This window comes from Stegostoma tigrinum, chromosome 31 (assembly GCF_030684315.1).
Source record: "Stegostoma tigrinum isolate sSteTig4 chromosome 31, sSteTig4.hap1, whole genome shotgun sequence".
Classification (NCBI taxonomy): Eukaryota; Metazoa; Chordata; class Chondrichthyes; order Orectolobiformes; family Stegostomatidae; genus Stegostoma; species Stegostoma tigrinum.
Genome location: NC_081384.1, coordinates 9,771,149 through 9,789,829, shown reverse-complemented (window position 1 = coordinate 9,789,829; position 18,681 = coordinate 9,771,149). Strand labels below are relative to the sequence as shown.

Here is an 18,681-nt window from a genome sequence, read left to right as displayed (position 1 = left end):
ACCCCCATTTTAGGAAAGATATTATTTCATTGAAAACATCTCAGGGAAGATTCACTAGGATAATCCCTAATTTGGACGGATTGTCCTGTGAGCAAAGGTTAAACAGGTCATGTTACAGCTGTAAAGGACATTGGTTCGGTCACTTTTGGAATATTGCATGTAATTCTGGTCTCCCTGCTATGCAAAGGATGCTGTGAAACTTGAAAGGGTTCAGAAAAGATTTACAAGGATGTCGCCAGGGTTGGAAGGTTTGATCAATGGGGAGAGAGCTATAGACTGGGTCTGTTCTCCGTGGAGTTTCTGAGCTTGAGGGGTGACCTCATAGAGGTTCGTACAATTATGAGGGGCATGGATAAGTGACTAGGCAAGGTCTTTTCCCCGTGGTGGGGGAGTCCAAAACTTGGAGGGCATAGGTTTAAGGTGAGAGGTGAAAGATTTAAAAGGGACCTAAGGGGCAGCTTTTTCCACACAGAGGGTGCTGCTTGTGTGAAATGAGCTGCCAGAGGAAGTGGGTAAATGGCCGGAACAATTACAAAATTTAAAAGTCATCTGGTTGGATATACAAATTGAAAGGGTTTAGAGGGATATGGGCCACATGCGAGCGAATGGGACTAGATTTATTTAGGATATATGGTCGGCATGGACAAGTCGGACTGAAGAGTCTGTTTCTATGCTGTACAACTCTATGACGCTTTGACTTTAAGTTGGGGCTCATTGCAATTTAGAAGAGTGAGAGGTGATCTCATTGAAAAATGTTGAATTTATAAGGGACTTAACAGGGTAAATGCTGAGAGAACATTTCCCCTCTTGGAAGATCCAGGACCAGAGGGCATAGTCTCAGAATTAAGGAGCACCACTTTAAGGTGGATGCAAAATATTCCGTTGAGAAGAAGAGCAGAAGAGTTCCATCCAGTGTCCTGGCCAATAATGAACCCTCAAGGAATAGCCAGAAACAGATACTTGGTCATTCCCACATTATTGATGATGCGAGCTTGTTATGCATGTATCTACTGTTGTCTCCTAACTGACAGCAGTGACTACACTTCAAAAGTATGATTTTGAGACTGTAAAGCATCCTGAGGTAATGGGAAATAACAAGGTGTATAGCTGGATGAACACAGCAGGCCAAGTTCACCAGAGGAGCAGGAAAGCTGACGTTTCGGGCCTAGACCCTGCTTCAGAAATCAGGGTCTAGGCCCGAAACGTCAGCTTTCCTGCTCCTCTGATGCTCTTGGCCTGCTGTGTTCATCCAGCTATACACCTTGTTATCTCAGATTCTCCAGCATCTGAGGTAATGAGAGATGCTATAAACATGTAAGTTTACTTAATTCTTTCCTCCACTCACTTTTGAACTTTATACCCTGTAATCCGTGAGTTGGATGAAGTGTGTAGAAATTACTTTTATTATTTATTAATATTTATATTTTATTACTTATTACAATGTAACCATCTTCAGCAGTTAAATTCAAAAGGTAGTTAAAGGAGCTCTTGGATGAGTGCATTTGAGTTGTGTGCAGATATAACAAAGAAAAATAGCTTTTTAAAAATATAAGGTGCTATTTTTAAATAAATGGTTTCAAAATTCAATCAAAAAACCAATTCAAATTCAATGGAAATAGTGAATCTAAACACTAGTTTGCCAGCATTGACTGATACTCAGTAGATTGGCTTTATAAAATTTATTTGAAGAAATCTTTGTGCATTACAATCTATTGAAATCAGTCGATTTTACATTCAATTAACACCAAAAAATAAAAGGGATATGCATCAGTATTAACAGACAATATAAGGATAAAGACAGCTGAATGGGATCAAATACTGCACAACTATAGAACTGACTGTACTTGTAACAATACAGGACTAATTTATTTAGGTATAGGAGCATCCCTGGCAAGACCAACAATTGTGGACAAACTAAATTGCCCTAGAGGAGTTGTTTCGGCTTTCTTCTTGAACTGTTACAATTGTGTGATTTAGACACACCCTCAGTGCTGTTAATCAGAGAGTTCCAGGACTTTTAGCCAGTAAAATCCGGAAATAAGCCATTGGGCCCATCAAGGCAGCTCTAACATTCGACATGACCATGGCTGATCATCAATCTCAAAACAATATTCCCACTCTCCGCATACGCCTCGATACATTTTGCCTCTATAGATATATATTTGCAAAGCCAATTACCATCTCATCTCTCTATTCTCAATTATCAGGAAAAAAAAGGCAGGTGTCACTAACAGAGCCATCAGTTGGCACTTAATCAACAACAAACTGCTTGCCAATGCTTAGTTTGGGTGTTGTCAGACTAATTCAAATCCTGACCTTATTACAGCCTTGGTCCAAAAATGGCTAAAAGAGCTGAACTCAAAAGGGAGAACGGAATGGTGTTTCTTTACCTTCGGAGAAGACTTGTCCCTTGGAGACTTCAGTATAACCAGATCTGTGGTAAACTGTACCAGGGGTTTTTAAGAGTCTACAAACCTGTGAAAATTAGCAGCCTATGAAAGTGACCATTTACTAATTGTCTACCAAGTATAAATTTTGTAGCTCATGCTTTACCAGTTTTTACTTAAAAATTATGAGCTCCCACTTACATGGCAAACTAACAACTGATCTGACTTGAATGTGCACTTTCAACTGAGAAATGAAAGACAGGAAATTATGCACTTTTCCAGGGAGAACAGCAATACAGGACGTTTCTTAAATGGTGAGAGAAAGGAAGTGTCCGCTTCAAAAGGGAACTGGGTGTTCTTATTCAAAAGTCACTGAAAGCTAACATGCAAATGCAACAGAGTCGGGAAGGTATTTTAGCCTTCAACACAAGGGTATTTCAGCTCTGGAATACAGAGGTCTTACTGCAATTGTACAAAGCCTTCATAGACTGTATGTGAAGAATTATGTACAATTTTGGTCTTACTCGTGGAAGGATATGCTTGCCAGAGAGGAAGTGCAAAAAAGGTTCACCTGATTGCTTGGGATGGAGGACTTGTTCTGCAAGGTGAGATTGGGACTGGGTCTATATTCTTTTGGCTTAGAAGAACGAGAAGTGGTCTCAACGAAGTATACAGAATTCTTGCAGGGTTTACAGAGTAGATGCAAGAAGTATGATGATCTAGAAGCAGGTACACAGTCTCAGAACAAGAAGCAGACCATTGGAGACTGAGTTGAGGAGGAATTTCTTGCCTTGAAATTCACTACTCCAGAGGGTTGTGGAGGCTCAGTCACATTTCTAAATATTCAAGATATCAAGGTGATAGGAGAATGGTAAAGTAAAAATGGGGTTGACATAGAAGGCCAACCTGGGTTAAGTTGAATCGTGGATCAGATTCAAAAGGCTGTAACTAGCTACTCCTGCTCCTATGTTCTCATGTATTTTGAACATTAAATTGCTGAGATGGCTTCCTATATATCATCATGATTTACCACTCCAACTGTGCTTACCTTGTTTTGACTCCCAATGTACTTCATAAATCATAAAAGCATGGTTGTTCAATTCACAATGATTTTAACAACTGATATTTAATTGTTGGGCATTGACGTGGATCTTAGAAGTTTAGATCAATTTATAATCTCAGTGTAAGTCACTCTGGCAATTCAGTCTCTTCTTCCTCCAATCTTTTGAACCTAATCCATTCTTGCCTGGGCAGAACTGTGCTGTGTTTGATTATATGGATCCTGGGTGAGTTTGAGTTCAGTACCCAATGGTAGAGGATGCCAGAATAGATCCCATGCCTCCATATGTGCATAATTGCAGATACAACATTCATACACATACACAGACACACATGCATAAAAACACACAGACATATATATGCAATTGATATGCACTGGTAGAAAAACAAACACACACACACACACACACACACACACACACACACACACACACACACACACACATATATGATATACAAATTTATATAAACACACAGACACATGCAGATACATTCAGCAGCTGTCAGTGGTTTGGGTGGAGATGGGGCGGGGGGGCGGCGGTGGGAGGTGATGGGGGGTTGCTAGTGTAGAGCACCAGACAGGCACCAAAAATAGGAACTCTTATGCAATGGTATTGAGGCCAGTTATAGCACCCAATCCAAGCTGAGATTAGTGAACAATAGAGATCAGCTATCACAACTGTAGCCTCCTATAATAATTGTCTGAAATAATGAATTCTAAGATGCTCTTGACAGTGGATGTGCAATGATATACCAGTTAGGAAGAGTTGGGAGAATAAATGGACCAGTTGATGTTTTATGGCATTTACTGACACGCATCTTGCTGGGTGATGTATTTCTCAACTGAACCATTAAATACAGGTTCCTGCACAGTCTATCTTTTTAAAATACATTTCATAATTACTAGTTTGGATCAGACACCAACTTTTCAAATGAAATTGTGGGTACCCTAAAGATTTATGCTCTTGCTACTTAAGAAGGTCTTCCAAGTTGTTTCTGAATGCCACATAAATGAATTTTTAAAAAAGCTCTAATTCATCTAAAGCTGTTTAACTATTTATATGAATTGACATACTGTATTAATTGACTTATCTGAAGGAAACTAAAAATTGCATTTTAACATGTTTGTATTTTTGCATGTTAGTGGCAGCAGTGCACGAGACTATTTCCGCGAGCAGAAATATGTCAGATTTAAATCAAAACAATAAAATTGGGAATTCGACAACATCGTACAGCAAAAAAACTCCAACCCGTTTTTTAAACGCCTGCGCACTTGCCACAATCTTGAATCTCGCCTTTAACAGCTTCACAAGGAAGGGGGGGAAAAAGACTGCCGATTTTTAAATCACGCTAGTCGAATAAACATATGACAAAGAGCAAATCCAAAAGCCCTGGGGTATGTGAAGGTAAATGCTGGACTGGATATTTTCGGCAGGCGGGACATTTAATGCTCTGAGATCCAAACAAAGCTATTAGAGAAAGAGAGAGAGAGAGAAATATGGCTGAGCTATTTTTGCAGTCTTAAGTGGAGAAATGCTGGTCATTTTCACTACAGATTGTTGCTATACTCTCGTTGTTCATTTCCCTATAGATTTGTGAAAGGTTGGACTCACGTGTTGCTGGCTGATCCCAGGATCTCATCTGACTATAGCAGGCTGACTCTCGCCAGCTGTCTCTTTGTAAGTTACATCGAGACGGACAATGTTGCAATTTCAGCCGCAGCTGATGAGCCACATGGCGGCGCAAATTAAACACCCCTACAGTACAGTTCAGTATCAATCATGAGATGTTTCAACAAAAAAAGAACGCTATTCTTCTTGTATCCCCACCAAACTCCACAGTGGCAACACATTTTGAGTTGCAATTTACCTTTTATTCCGAATTGTTGATGGCGGCACCAGGAATGGGGAAGTGGGGTCCCGGACGTTAGACATCAGCAGTTGAAAGAGCCTTGTGTTACTCCCACAGCCGAGCAGTCTGGCAGTGCAGCCGTCCTGTGAAAAGATCGCTTCGGCAGTCCGCTGCCATCTTCGGCATTCTGATAGAAGTGGGCGGTTTGTTTACATCAGGGATTTCCAAGACTGAAATCCTGGCTGGCAACCTCTCTCTTAAAGGGAGAATGTCTGCTTTGAATGGAGATGAAACCAGAGAGGGAGAGAAAAAAAATCAGTTCGGTAGACGCGATATAATTGCAACATCGAAGTGCATATAAAAACAAAATAAAACAATTGTCATCTTCAGAGAGAAAGTATGTTTCAGATTCATCGTCAAATCTGCTTTTGCACCTTTTGTTTACAAGAATAATCTCTTCCTCATCAATTTCTGTACAAATGGCAGTGTGTCCCTTTAAAAAAAATAGAGGCGAGTCATTCACTAATGGAATATTTCCAGTTCAGTTCGAAAAAAATTGTTCAATCCTTGTCATTTTGATTTTTTTAAAGTTGCCGATTTAGCAGAGAAAGAAGTCCGAGTGAAGCATGGAGGATGTTCAAAGTGCTCCTCAATATGTCAAAAAAATTGAATATTTTAATCTTCTAGTAATTTCACTGCACCGAAGCAGCCATCATTTTCAGTCTTCTTTCATCCAAGCCACCGCTGTGCCTGGGAGTGGTTTTCATTGGAGTTTTCTTCAGACGTGGTCCTTAAGCTTTCTGGTCCCGGGACTTGTGTTTTCTGGGGTTGAAAAAGACTGCGGTTACAACATCGCCTATCCTCATGGCATATTATCCCAACCCTATAGATTTGAGCTTCAGGCAAAAGGAAAATCGAAAACTGCAGCTGAAATTAAAGAACAATTTTGCAATTGCACGCCAAGCGAGGCAGCGTCTGGAAAGAAAATGATATGGGAAGAACTACAGATTCCCAGAATTGTCACAGCTCAGAACGAAACCATTCGGCCCGTCGTCCCAGTACTAGCTCTCCAAAGGAGCAAGTCACGCGCATTCCCTCGCCTACTCGCCGTAATCTTCCGCATTGTTCCTGTTTAGATAACAGCAAAAGAGATCGGCTATGGGCAATTCAGCCGCTGGAGCCTGATCTGTAATTCCGAGGCAAGGTGGGAGTCACGATCAGTCCACATGCTGAGCTGTAAAACTTTGGAAGCCTTTTCACTTGCATTTATATAGCAACCTTTCATTCTCAAAAGCCCCAAACCGCTTTAAAACCAAAGGGGTACTGTTGATTTTTTAAATGGGGAACGACTGCAGAAAACTGCAGTGGAGAGGTTTGGCGGTCCATTAACCACATAAAGCTAGTATACAATTTCAATGGGTAATAGGGAAGCCATAATTTTCCTATCTCCTTCCCTCCAAGTTACTTCTGTGGAATCACAGAATTTTTACAGTACAGAAGGAGGCAATTTGGTCCTCATTGTCTCCGCTGGCTTTCTGCACCAGCAATGTTTATCTAGTGCCACTCCCCAGCTGGTGGTGGCCCATAACCTTGCATTTTTTTCTTTTGTAAATAATGATCCAATTCCCTTTTGACAGCCACTATTGAATCTGCTTCGACCACAATCTCAGGCACTGCATTCCAGAACTTAACCACTCACTGTGCAAATAATTTTCTTTTTCCTTCTGTTACCAGTTATTCTTGAACCAATCATCATTCCTTCAGCAATCCACCATTCACTGTCACAGCACATATTGCCACTCCTTTTCTGTAATTACCTGGGGATGGTGAGGCAACAATTGAAGTTCAGTTCATAACCACAGTGTTCTCCCCACCCACCCACATATCCAACCACCATTAAGTGTGGCTGCTCAGTCAAGTTGGCTGAGATGTTCATTTGTCTCAAAGAGAAAACAGCTTGATGATGTTCTTGGGAGATACCATCACAATAAAAGAAAGTTTGGAGAGAGAAATGCAGTGGCTTTTGCTGAGATTCATTCCACACATTTGTGGCATGGTGGCTTGGTGGTTAGCACTGCTGTGTCACAACACTAGGGACCTCGATTTTATTCCAAGCTTGGGCAACTGTCTGTGTGGAGTTTGCACATTCTTCACCCACTGTCTATATGGGATTCCTCCTGATGCTCCGGTTTCCTCCCACAGTCCACAGATGTGCTGGATAGGTGGATTGGCCATGATGAGTTGACCTGTAGTGTCCTGTAGGCTGGGGTTTGTGGATTAGCCATGGGAAATGCCGGGTTAAAGGCTCTGGTTGGGGGCTGGGTCTGGGTCTAGGTGGGGTGCTCTTTGGAGGGTCAGTGTGGACTCAATGGGTCAAATGGTCTCCTTCTGCAGAGAAGAGATCCTATGATGCATGACTGTGTGCTGCAGGGACCCGCACTGAGACAAATATCACCCAAGGCTGAAGGACCATCTATTTGGTGAAAGATTATCTTTGACTTGCCTGTTGGTCTTCCAGTGCAATGAATTGTCCTCAGCCAAATGCCCATGCTACCACATTCCAAAGTTCAGAATAACATGCTGAGGTACACACCAAAGCCTGGAACAGCTACCCTAGAAGCAATATGGGAAAAGGTCACTGTCTGAGGCCTTTCAGCCATAGTGATCCAAAAGTTTGCAAACTGTGGAAAGCCCTTCGAGCTGCCTGCCTGACTTTGAATGTTAATTATGATTATCAAGAGGATTGAAATTGTATCAAGGCATATCAGAGTTGTATGTGCTGAATGGAGATAAGTTTATTATCTTATTGTATGTTCTGTAATTTTCAATTTAAAATTATTTGCATTTGGGCTTGAACTAGAATATATATTGTAAATGTTAATGCTATTACTTTCATACTAAAATGCAACTAAAATGGAACATACTGTGTCTGGCCAAATTAAATTTTATTGCACTTATGTAATTTTCAAATGGACAAGTTTTGCAATGTATTCTTAGAAAAGTTGTGAATAAAATATACATTTGGAAATAAAACCAAACTTCATTTTCCCTCCTTTATCCCTGATGCATTATTGTATTTCAGGTAATATAGCAGAAGGAAGGCATTGTCTTTTTAAATATATAGTGTCAGGGGATCTCTTGCATTTATAAAGCAATTTGGCAACTTCAGAATGCTACAAAGTGCCATTGTTAGCTCATATGTTTGCCATGCAGAGATTGTAAAATGCTGAAACGCTGCAACACTAAGTGCTATTCAGCCAATAAAATACTTTCGAAGTACCTAAAATGTTGTCCTGGAGTATTGCACTGGCAGCTTAGTCATGTGACTGGCTACTGCAAATTGTAAATAGAAGAAATAAGTGAATTATAAGTCAACAATTCAATTAAAGTTTGGGTGACACTTGGAGCTATGATTTTGCTGCTACAGGGCATCAAACAGCATTTGCACTTTGTTAGAATTTCCATCACTGTTCAGAATCTTACGATCTCTGCATAGCAAATTGTTGGAAGTGCAAGCTGACAATGGCACAGTGAGAAACAAGAAACTTCATATTTGAACAAGCAGCGGAAACATTTGTACATGTCCTTAACCAATGAAATTGAAAGGTTATGAAATTAGTAGCATGAGTGATCAGAAGGAAATGTAAATTAGAATGGGTGTGAATTCAATGTCAAATCTGGCACATATTGAGAAATAAAGAGAATGCAAAAGAGGGCGGAAAAACAAACTGAAAAGAGATACAAAAAAGAGAGTTGTTATTTAAAATTCCACACTCTTAAAACCTTCAACAACAACCAAAACCGAATGGAAAAAGGCTTCTGATTTGCAAAAGATAACCTTCAGCATCAGCAAGGTTAACTGACAGTATTTAGCACTTATTCTGTCACTAAATGCATTGAAATCAACACAGTTTAATTATGTATGCTGAGTTTAGTTCTTCACATCCATATAAGGTCATTCAATTCAATGTGTTTCAATCCATAAATATGGAAGTGAGAGAGAACAAGAACAACAAAATGCAAATCTGAAAAAAGTGTAAAACTAAAGTGGTAGTGAGTTGCCCTTTTTTGTGAAACGTGAAGACCAATTATAATGTTTTGTCTGATATGCTGTGAATTTTAATTTGTTAGAACAAGATTAAGTTGGAACAGCAAATACGATTCTTTTAATTGTGCTTTTCTGTTGTATGATTTAAAGCGTTGAATTAATTGCTCAGATGCTTTTCCTCTGTCCCTTCCTATAAGTTACGTTGCTGTGCTTTTCTTGCCTCTGCCCTGCTAGCTGTTTTGTCTATCTTCCTGTCTTTATCTACTTCACTCACTTTCATTCCATTTAATTTTGTCAAATTGATTAACTCAGTTGGCTAATGCATTGTTCAAATAGCGCTAACAAGCTCATGTTCAGTTGTTGCTCTGGCTGAGGTAGCCTTAGTATCCATCTTGTGCCCAATCCCAAAAAACAATTGACAGAGAAAAATACTGCCAAGGAAAAGGGCTCAGGATGAAGCATCAGCAAGACGATGAACCAAGGATCTGCCTTTGAGCATAGCACACATGAATAAATGAGTATAGCATAAACTGTCTAGGATGTGAACACAGTAAACTTGGAATAATTCAGCGAGAGAAATTTCAGACACACATTTTTGGCAGAAGTTTGAACCTTTTCGCCTGTGGCAGCATAGCAATGATTGTATGTCACTATCCCACAATTTATTTCAGGGTCTTGCGATTTGTGTTTCTTGTCCAGATTGTACGAAAATTCAGAATCAGTGTCGGAGTGTCCGCAGCTTTGAGACTGCCTTGACTTCTGATTAGCTTTAAATATACTGCAACAACATCTCCAAAGGGATGTGAATCCAGTGAGTAAATAAGCAGCCTAGGAAGATGAAAGGTTCAATCCCCAATTCAATTGACCAGATAGGATTGGGTTGAGGGTCTAAGTGCCCCTAGATTAAGAAAATGAAAAGTCCTCTGTAATGTATATGGAATGAAGAAAGTATCAGGCATTTGGTGATGCATCTGTAGTTTCAATACTTACTGTGAAGGGAGTATGGCTACCTGGGTGAGTACTCAAAGTTATCCACAGCTAGCAGAAGCAAAACCTAGCAAGGAGTTAATTCCTTAACGAGCAAGAAGAGCAGAACAGTAAGAATTAAAGTGCACTTGCTGTTGAGTCTCATTTGTCGAACAGCCAGTGATTCAATGCACTGAATAAAGGGGCATAGATTCATGCCTGTGATCCCCTTGTTCTTTGAGCTAATGATTTCAACCATGGCATAGTGGATGGGCATCCATGTGGAAACCAAGCATCACTGCTGCAGGGAGGAAGAAAAAAGCACCAGAGAGAGGATCCTACCTGTGGTGCTCCCCATCAGACTAGGACTATAAGTAAATGATTGACTGTGAAAAGTTAGCAGAATTGTAAGTAAGCAAGCAGAATAAAAGATTAAAAATAGGCTAAATTTGCTTGAGCAAACCACATGACTGTGAAATATTACCAAACTCAAGGTCATTAATTCTTTGTACAATTGTCACAACTCAATATCCAATATTTCAAAAACCCTTAAGTTCTCCATTTCTATTTCCCATATTAGTGTACTCCTCCAGACATGTATCACTGTCCAGATATTATAATTTGTTTTGATATCTGGTCTGAAATTGCTGTTTGTTGCTTTGTATTTATGACTTCTGTACTTTATTTTAAAGTAATATTCAGAATGTATCAAACCTAGGTCATTCGAGATTTTATTGAATTCCACATTGCTTTTCTTGAGCCATCATCTCTCCAGACTGAAGGGAGTGAATTTTTTTTTAGCTTTGGCAACAGTACACTCCACTCCCACTCTTTGGAATAATTCTCGTTGCTCTGCCCTCCAAATTGCTTTCTACAATATGTCATCTGGTGTTGTGTTCCTCTTCACAAACTGTACATGCTGAGGGACAGCCCATTACCATCAAAGGAAAGGAATCAAGTGCATGAAACTGTGAGAGAAACTTGGTGTTCTTAGAAATTAAAATAGAACCACAGGGACTGTTCACAACCCACAACAGCCACAGGTTGAGAAAACAACTGATGCAGCCTTTCAGTTTAATACATAGCAAGACAGGATGGAGATTTAGAGTGTAATGCTAGAAGATTTCATAATAGAAGAAAGAACGCAAGCATAATAAAAAGAGTAAAAACACTAACCAAACAATTCTGAATCCATAAATCAGTTTTCTCCTTTCGGTTGTCAGCAATTTTTTTAGGGAAAAATAAATGTTTCGGAGAAAAATTATCTAAATCTCACCGGAGGAAAGATTTTATGTGGCTGCAGTTTCTTTGTGACATTGTGCACATTGTGTGGGATTTTGTTATTTCAGGAATACTGTGAAAGCTCTTGAGAAGAATGGTTTCTGATTTTGCTGTGAATCGTGAACAAGGGAGCTGCTTATTACTCTTAGTTATTTATAGAACAGTGAGCTGGATGACTTTTCTCTTTATTGACTAAACCTGGATAATAATCCAGAGTTGAAGGACACCAAGCCAATGGGTGAATAGAATGGAAGATGAAATCAATTAGCAGCAGTAGTCTGCTGATATTGAACTCAGGCTTTAGCAACTTGCAGACTTGTAGGAGGAACAGAAGGGATGGAAAAGTAAGAAGTGACCAAAGTCTGAATTCCCAAAGGCTGTAGATTATAAAGCTATACACTAAAATGGGAGGCCATTCAGCATAATCCAAGAATTTGAGAAATGGGTGATCAACCTGTTCAAATATCTTATAAAGCTTATCTTATAAATCTTAGTTCAGGTAGCACTTGAATGCAGGTCTTCTGGTTTAGAGGTAACTATGAATGCACCACAAGAGCCTTTCAAACTTCACCATCTGCCATGGTGAGATTCAAGCCCATGTCCACACAGCATTACCCCAGGGCTCTGGATTATTAGTCCAATGGTATTACCATAACGTCATCACATTCCCTAACCCCACCCCTACAGATAGTTTTAATCAACCAGTTCAGATATATTTGGATGACATGGAATCCCTAGAGTGTGGAAGCAGACTATGTGGCGCATCAAATCTACACCAATCCTCCGTAGAGTATCACACCAAGATCCACTACCCTGTGTGATCCCTGTAACCCTGCATTTTCTTTGGGTAATCTCCTTACCTACACATCCCTGGACACAATGGGCAATTTAGCATGGCCAATTCACCTAATCTGCACATTTTTGGACTATGCGAGGAAACCAGAGCTCGTGGAGTTAGCCCATGCTGACATGGGGAGAATATGCAAACTCTTACCAGAGAGTCGCTTGAAGGTGGAATCAAACCTGGGTCCCTGGTGCTGTGAGACAGCAGCGCTAACCACTGAGCCACCGTGCTGCGTCACATTATGACATATATTGTCACTAATGTCCTTTAGAGAATGAAACTGCCATCCTTACCTGGTCTGGTGCGCAATGTAGTTCACTCTTAACTGCCCTCTGGTACAATAAATGTTGGCCTATTCAGCGAAGCCCACATCCTATGAATGAATTTTAATAAAAGACACACCTTTGGAGCAGAAAAAAAATAACCAGCTGGAAAAGCTTAGCAGGTTTGCCAGCATCTGTGGAGAGAATTCAGAGTTAACATTAATGCAGTTCAGAGGAAGGGTCACTCGAATTGAAACGTTAACTCTGATTTTTCTCCACAGATGCTGCCAGACATACTGAGCTTTCCCAACTATTTCTGTCTTTGTTTCTGACTTACAGCATCCACAGTTGTTTCAGGTTTTACACCTTTGGAGTAGGTGGGAGTTGAACATCGGCTTTCTTTCCCATAAGTAGGGATACTGTCATGGCATTACATGAACCCTGACCATAGGATTTGAAGGTTGCACAAGCAGCAGCTATACTGAGAAGATTGTTAAGCATCTGATTACTAGTTAAATTGCTAGCTGGCCTCTCTTAAGGAGATTGCATTGCATCTTGATGGCCATGAGGAATTTGATGAAATAAAAATATTCGAGATGCATGTGAAAACATTTTGGGATATAATAAACCAAAAAGAAATTGGTGATTCACATTTGAATCAATATCCTTGCTGAACAATATTGTCCTGGACTGTCACCCTACAATTTGTGCTTACATCTTGGAGTGGAGCTTGAATCCACAGCCTTCTGATTTACAGGTGAGTGGGCTGCCGGCTGAATCACAGTTAACATACTTAAGCTTAAGATAACAAAGTGTGGAGCTGGATGAACACAGCAGGCCAAGCAGCATCTCAGGAGCACAAAAGCTGATGTTTTGGGCCGAGACCCTTCATCAGAGAGGGGGATGGGGAGAGGGAACTGGAATAAATAGGGAGAGACGGGGAGGCAGACCGAAGATGGAGAGAAAACAAGATAGGTAGAGAGGAGAGTATAGGTGGGGATGTAGGGAGGGGATAGGTCAGTCCAGGGAAAATGGACAGGTCAAGGAGGTGGGATGAGGTGGTAGGTAGGAAATGGAGGTGCGGCCTGAGGTGGGAGGAAGGGATGGGTGAGAGGAAGAACAGGTTAGGGAAGCAGAGACAGGCTGGGCTAGTTTTCGGATGCAGTGGCGGGAGGGGACAAGCTGGGCTGGTTTTGTGATGCCATGTGGGAGGGGAGATTTTGAAGCTTGTGAAGTCCACGTTGATACCATTGAGTTGCAGCGTTCCCAAGCGGGTCACCTCCAACACCATCCATGACCTCATCACCTCAGGGGACCTCCCACCCACAGCCTCCAACCTCATTGTTCCCCAACCCCACACAGCCGCTTCTATCTCCTTCCCAAAATCCATAAACCTGCCTGCCCTGGACGACCCATTGTCTCAGCCTGTTCCTGCCCCACCGAACTCATCTCCACCTATCTGGACTCCATTTTCTCCCCTTTGGTCCAGGAATTCCCCACCTACGTCCGTGACACCACCTACACCCTCCACCTCCTCCAGGACTTCCAATTCCCCGGCACCCAACACCTCATTTTCACCATGGACGTCCAGTCCCTATACACCTGTATTCCTCATGCAGATGGCCTCAAGGCCCTCCACTTCTTCCTGTCCCGCAGGCCTGACCAATCCCCCTCCACTGACACCCTCATCTGCCTAGCTGAACTCGTCCTCACCCTCAACAAATTCTCTTTTAATTCCTCCCACTCCTGACAGACAAAGGTGGTGGCCATGGGTACTCGCCCAAGCTATGACTGCCTCTTTGTAGGTTACGTGGAACAGTCCATCTTCCGCACTTACATGGGCCCCAAACCCCACCTCTTCCTCCGTTACATTGATGACTGTATCGCCGCCGCCTCTTGCTCCCCAGAGGAGCACAAACAGTTCATCCACATTACCAACACCTTCCACCCCAAACTTCAGTTCACCTGGGCCATCTCCAGCACATCCCTCACCTTCCTGGGCCTCTCAGTCTCCATCTCAGGTAACCAGCTAGAAACTGATGTCCATTTCAAGCCCACTGACTCCCACAGCTACCTAGAATACACCTCCTCCCACCCACCATCCTGCAAAAATTCCATCCCCTATTCCCAATTCCTCTGCTTCCACCGCATCTGCTCCCAGGATGAGGCATTCCATTCCCGCACATCCCAGATGTCCAGTTCTTCCAGGACCGCAACTTTCCCCCCACAGTGGTTGAGAACGCCCTTCCCGCAACACATCCCTCACACCCTGCCCCCGCCACAACCACCCCCAGAGGATCCCTCTCATTCTCACATACCACCCCACCAACCTCCAGATACAACGCATCATCCTCCGACACTTCAGCCATCTACAATCCGACCCCACCACCCAAGCCATTTTTCCATCCCCACCCTTGTCCGCCTTCCAGAGAGACCATTCTTTCCGTGACTCCCTTGTCTGCTCCACACTCCCCTCCAACCCCACCAAACCCGGCACCTTCCCCTGCAACCGCAGTAAGTGCTACACTTTCCCCCACACCTCCTCCCTCACCCCCATCCCAGGCCCCAAGATGACCTTCCATACCAAACAGATGTTCACCTGCACATCTGCCAATGTAGTATACTGTATCCATTGCACCCGGTGTGGCTTCCTCGACATTGGGGAAACCAAGCGGAGGCTTGGGGACCGCTTTGCAGAACACCTCCGCTCGGTTCGCAACAAGCAACTGCACCTCCCAGTCGTGAACCACTTCAACTCCCCCTCCCATTCCTCAGACAACATGTCCATCATGGGCCTCCTGCAGTGCCACAATGATGCCACCCGAAGGTTGCAGGAACAGCAACTCATATTCCGCTTGGGAACTCTGCAGCCCAATCGTATCAACGTGGACTTCACAAGCTTCAAAATCTCCCCTTCCCCTACTGCATCCCAAAACCAGCCCAGTTCTTCCCCTCCCCCCACTGCATCACAAAACCAGCCCAGCTTGTCCCCTCCCTCCACTGCATCCCAAAACCAGCCCAGCCTGTCTCTGCTTCCCTAATCTGTTCTTCTTCTCACCCATCCCTCCTCCCACCTCAAGCCGCACCTCCATTTCCTACCTACCACCTCATCTGGCCTCCTTGACCTGTCCACCTTCCCTGGACTGACCTATCCCCTCCCTACCTCCTCACCTATACTCTCCTCTCCACCTATCTTCTTTTCTCTCCATCTTCGGTCCGCCTCCCCCTCTCTCCCTATTTATTCCAGTTCCCTCTCCCCATCCCCCTCTCTGATGAAGGGTCCAGGCCCAAAACATCAGCTTTTGTGCTCCTGAGATGCTGCTTGGCCTGCTGTATGCATCCAGCTTCACACTTTGTTATCTTGGATTCTCCAGCATCTGCAGTTCCCATTATCTCTGATACTTAAGGTTAATGTCTCTTCCAAAGAACAATTCCTGCAACAGTTGTATTTGCATAACAGTGAAACATCCCAAGCTTTCTCACAGTGAGAAAAATGGTCCTGCCCATTAATTCAAAAGGATGAAGGAGCTGCCTGAATAAATTTAGAAGAAAGTTTCAGAGTGTCAGAGTGTTCAGAGTGACTCAAGGGTGACTGAATGCTCTGAGAGATTTCAGAAAGTTAGGAAAGACAAAAAGTATGCAGCGATTGATGGATAAGTAGAATTTTTGTTCCAATCAACTGAAGTGGATTAGCCTAAATTCTTTGTTAAATCCTGGAATGCAGTTTATTGTTTCTGAGTTGCGCAGCATAAGAACATCAGAAACAGGAGCAGAAGTAATCCATTTGGTCCTTCAAACTTGCTCCAAAACTCAATAAGCTCATGGCTGATCTTTGACCTCAATTTCACTTTCCTGGCCACTTCCCACAAATTTGATGCCTGAAATTGAAAATTAGGATCGCAGAAACTGTAGTGCATCTTGTAAACAGTACACACTGCTGCATCTGGTTGTGGAGGGAGTCAAAGCTTAAAGTAATGGATAGGGTGTCAATCAAGTGGGCTGCTATGTCATGAATGCTGTGAAGTTTCTTGAGCATTGTTAGAGCTGCATTCGTTCCAGGCAAGTGGAGAATCTGTCTAAATGAACATTGTGGCGGTGCTGCCCAACATGATTATGTGCAGAGTCACATTGTCTCTAGTTGGATTGTACACTGGCGACTCCAATGGATCATGAATAAATGTTTTGCTCTGAGGCTAATGATCCTCCTTCCTCTAGACTCTGTTTTGCTTCATACCAATATCCCTCTATTGCAGCCTGCTGCTATGTGATTCTACTTTTCCCACGCTGCTCCTACTTCCTGTTTCAGCTTCAGTGCTCTAAGACACTTGTTTGTCATGACCCTGCTTCCTCTGCAGATCTGACTGTTTCCTCAGCACCCTCCCCCACTTCTCCAAACTCTCTCCAAAATCTGCTGGTCTCTCACACAAACATTTTGTTTTGTGAACAAACAATGCCCTTTGAAATTATACATATGAAAAGCCATCAATGAGCTAAAGTGAAATGAATCAACTGGCTTTAGATTGAATTGCGCTTGCACTGAAGAAGGGGAGTTAGATAACATATTGCTTATGTCCCAGTACGGTCATTAATTTCCTTTTGCCTGCATGTGTGGGTGCTGCCATGTTCATTGAATAATAATCAGCTGCAAGAGGCGTACTTTTTCCCTTGACTGTTTAAAACTCAGGCTTGCACTTTTAAGAGTAATGAATGAGCTTGGCAAGAAATGATACTGCTTCCTACAACAACAACTTGCTCTTATATAGTGCCTTTGATGTAGTAAAACCTCCAAAAAGCTCTTTTTAGAAATGCAATCAGACACAAATAAATGCTGAGCATTAGAAGGAGACTTTGGCAGTCAAAGGCTTGGTCAAATGGATGCATCTTAAGGAGGGTCATAAAGGATAAGATGCCAAGGGACTAAAGTTGGAGGATTGCAGAGATCTTTGAGAAGTGTGGCAACAGAGGATGTTATACAAGCAAAAATCATAAGGAATTTGAAAACATAGATGAGAGTTCAGTCTCTGGCTTGTTTTCATGTTGCAGCTTCAATGTATTTCTACTATCTATTTCTATTATCTCTATCTTAAATACAACTTATTTTCTTACATTGTTGCTAATTTTTGGTTGAATTAAATTTCTCAGGTTTGATCAGTTCATTAAGTGATGTTAACATCTTAAGTGATTGTGCAATTTTATCTGATTGCTCATAAGAAACTGATACGAGCATAATTTATGTTAACTATTTACACGGTTTGAGAATAAGTTGACAGTTATTAGCTAACAACTATAAGAGCTGAAATGTGGGGACATTGACTCGGGGAAAGGTAAACTTAACTCTTAAAATGAGGTTGCTGTGAGGAACTGTCATATCTTCATTGATTGCTTTGAAACAGAATGAAAATTTAAACACAGATGTTACACCAACTTTGGGTTAATACAACAATAGCTTCATAGATAATAGTTTCACAGTCACCATTACTGAGACTAGCTTTCATTTCCAGATTTTCATTCATTGAATTTTACTTCTCTCCACTATAGTGATGGGATTTATATTTGTGTTCCCAGTCACTAAACTGCTAATCTAGCAATGTTACCTCTACGTTTTTCAAAATTCTTTCAATGGGTTTAGGCATCATTACTTGCTGCCCATCTCTAATTGCTTTCAACCTGAGTGGTTCAGAGGACCATTTCAGAGACAACCATATTGCTGGGAGTCTGGAGTCACATGTATGCCAAACCAGGTAAGAATGGCACTGTTCTGAAGAAGTACTCAAAATATTAACTGATTTCTCCCCACAGCGGCTGCCAGACCTGCCTACTTTTTCCAGCAAATTCTGCTTTTGAAAAGAATAACAGATTTCGTTCCCCAAAGGGTACCAGATAGATTTTTTTAACGACAATAGACCATAGTTTCTTACTCACCATTACTGAGGCCAGTTTTTAATTCCAAATTTCTTAACTGCATTAAAATTCTATTGACTA

At 41.9% G+C, this 18,681-nt stretch overlaps 1 protein-coding gene across 3 annotated transcripts in view; it reads right to left on the bottom strand.

Moving 5' to 3' along the window:
* tbkbp1 (TBK1 binding protein 1) overlaps positions 1 to 6,249 on the bottom strand; it is a 145,164-nt gene extending 138,915 nt beyond the window's left edge. The window contains exons 1-2 of one of the 3 annotated variants that reach the window (XM_048560232.2): positions 5,316 to 6,249; positions 2,391 to 2,475 (exon numbers count right to left, since the gene is read on the bottom strand). The gene's annotated coding sequence lies outside the window, so the exon portion shown is untranslated. The other 2 variants (XM_048560231.2, XM_048560233.2) reach the window with 2 other exon arrangements.
* Positions 6,250 to 18,681: the final 12,432 nt, after the last annotated feature.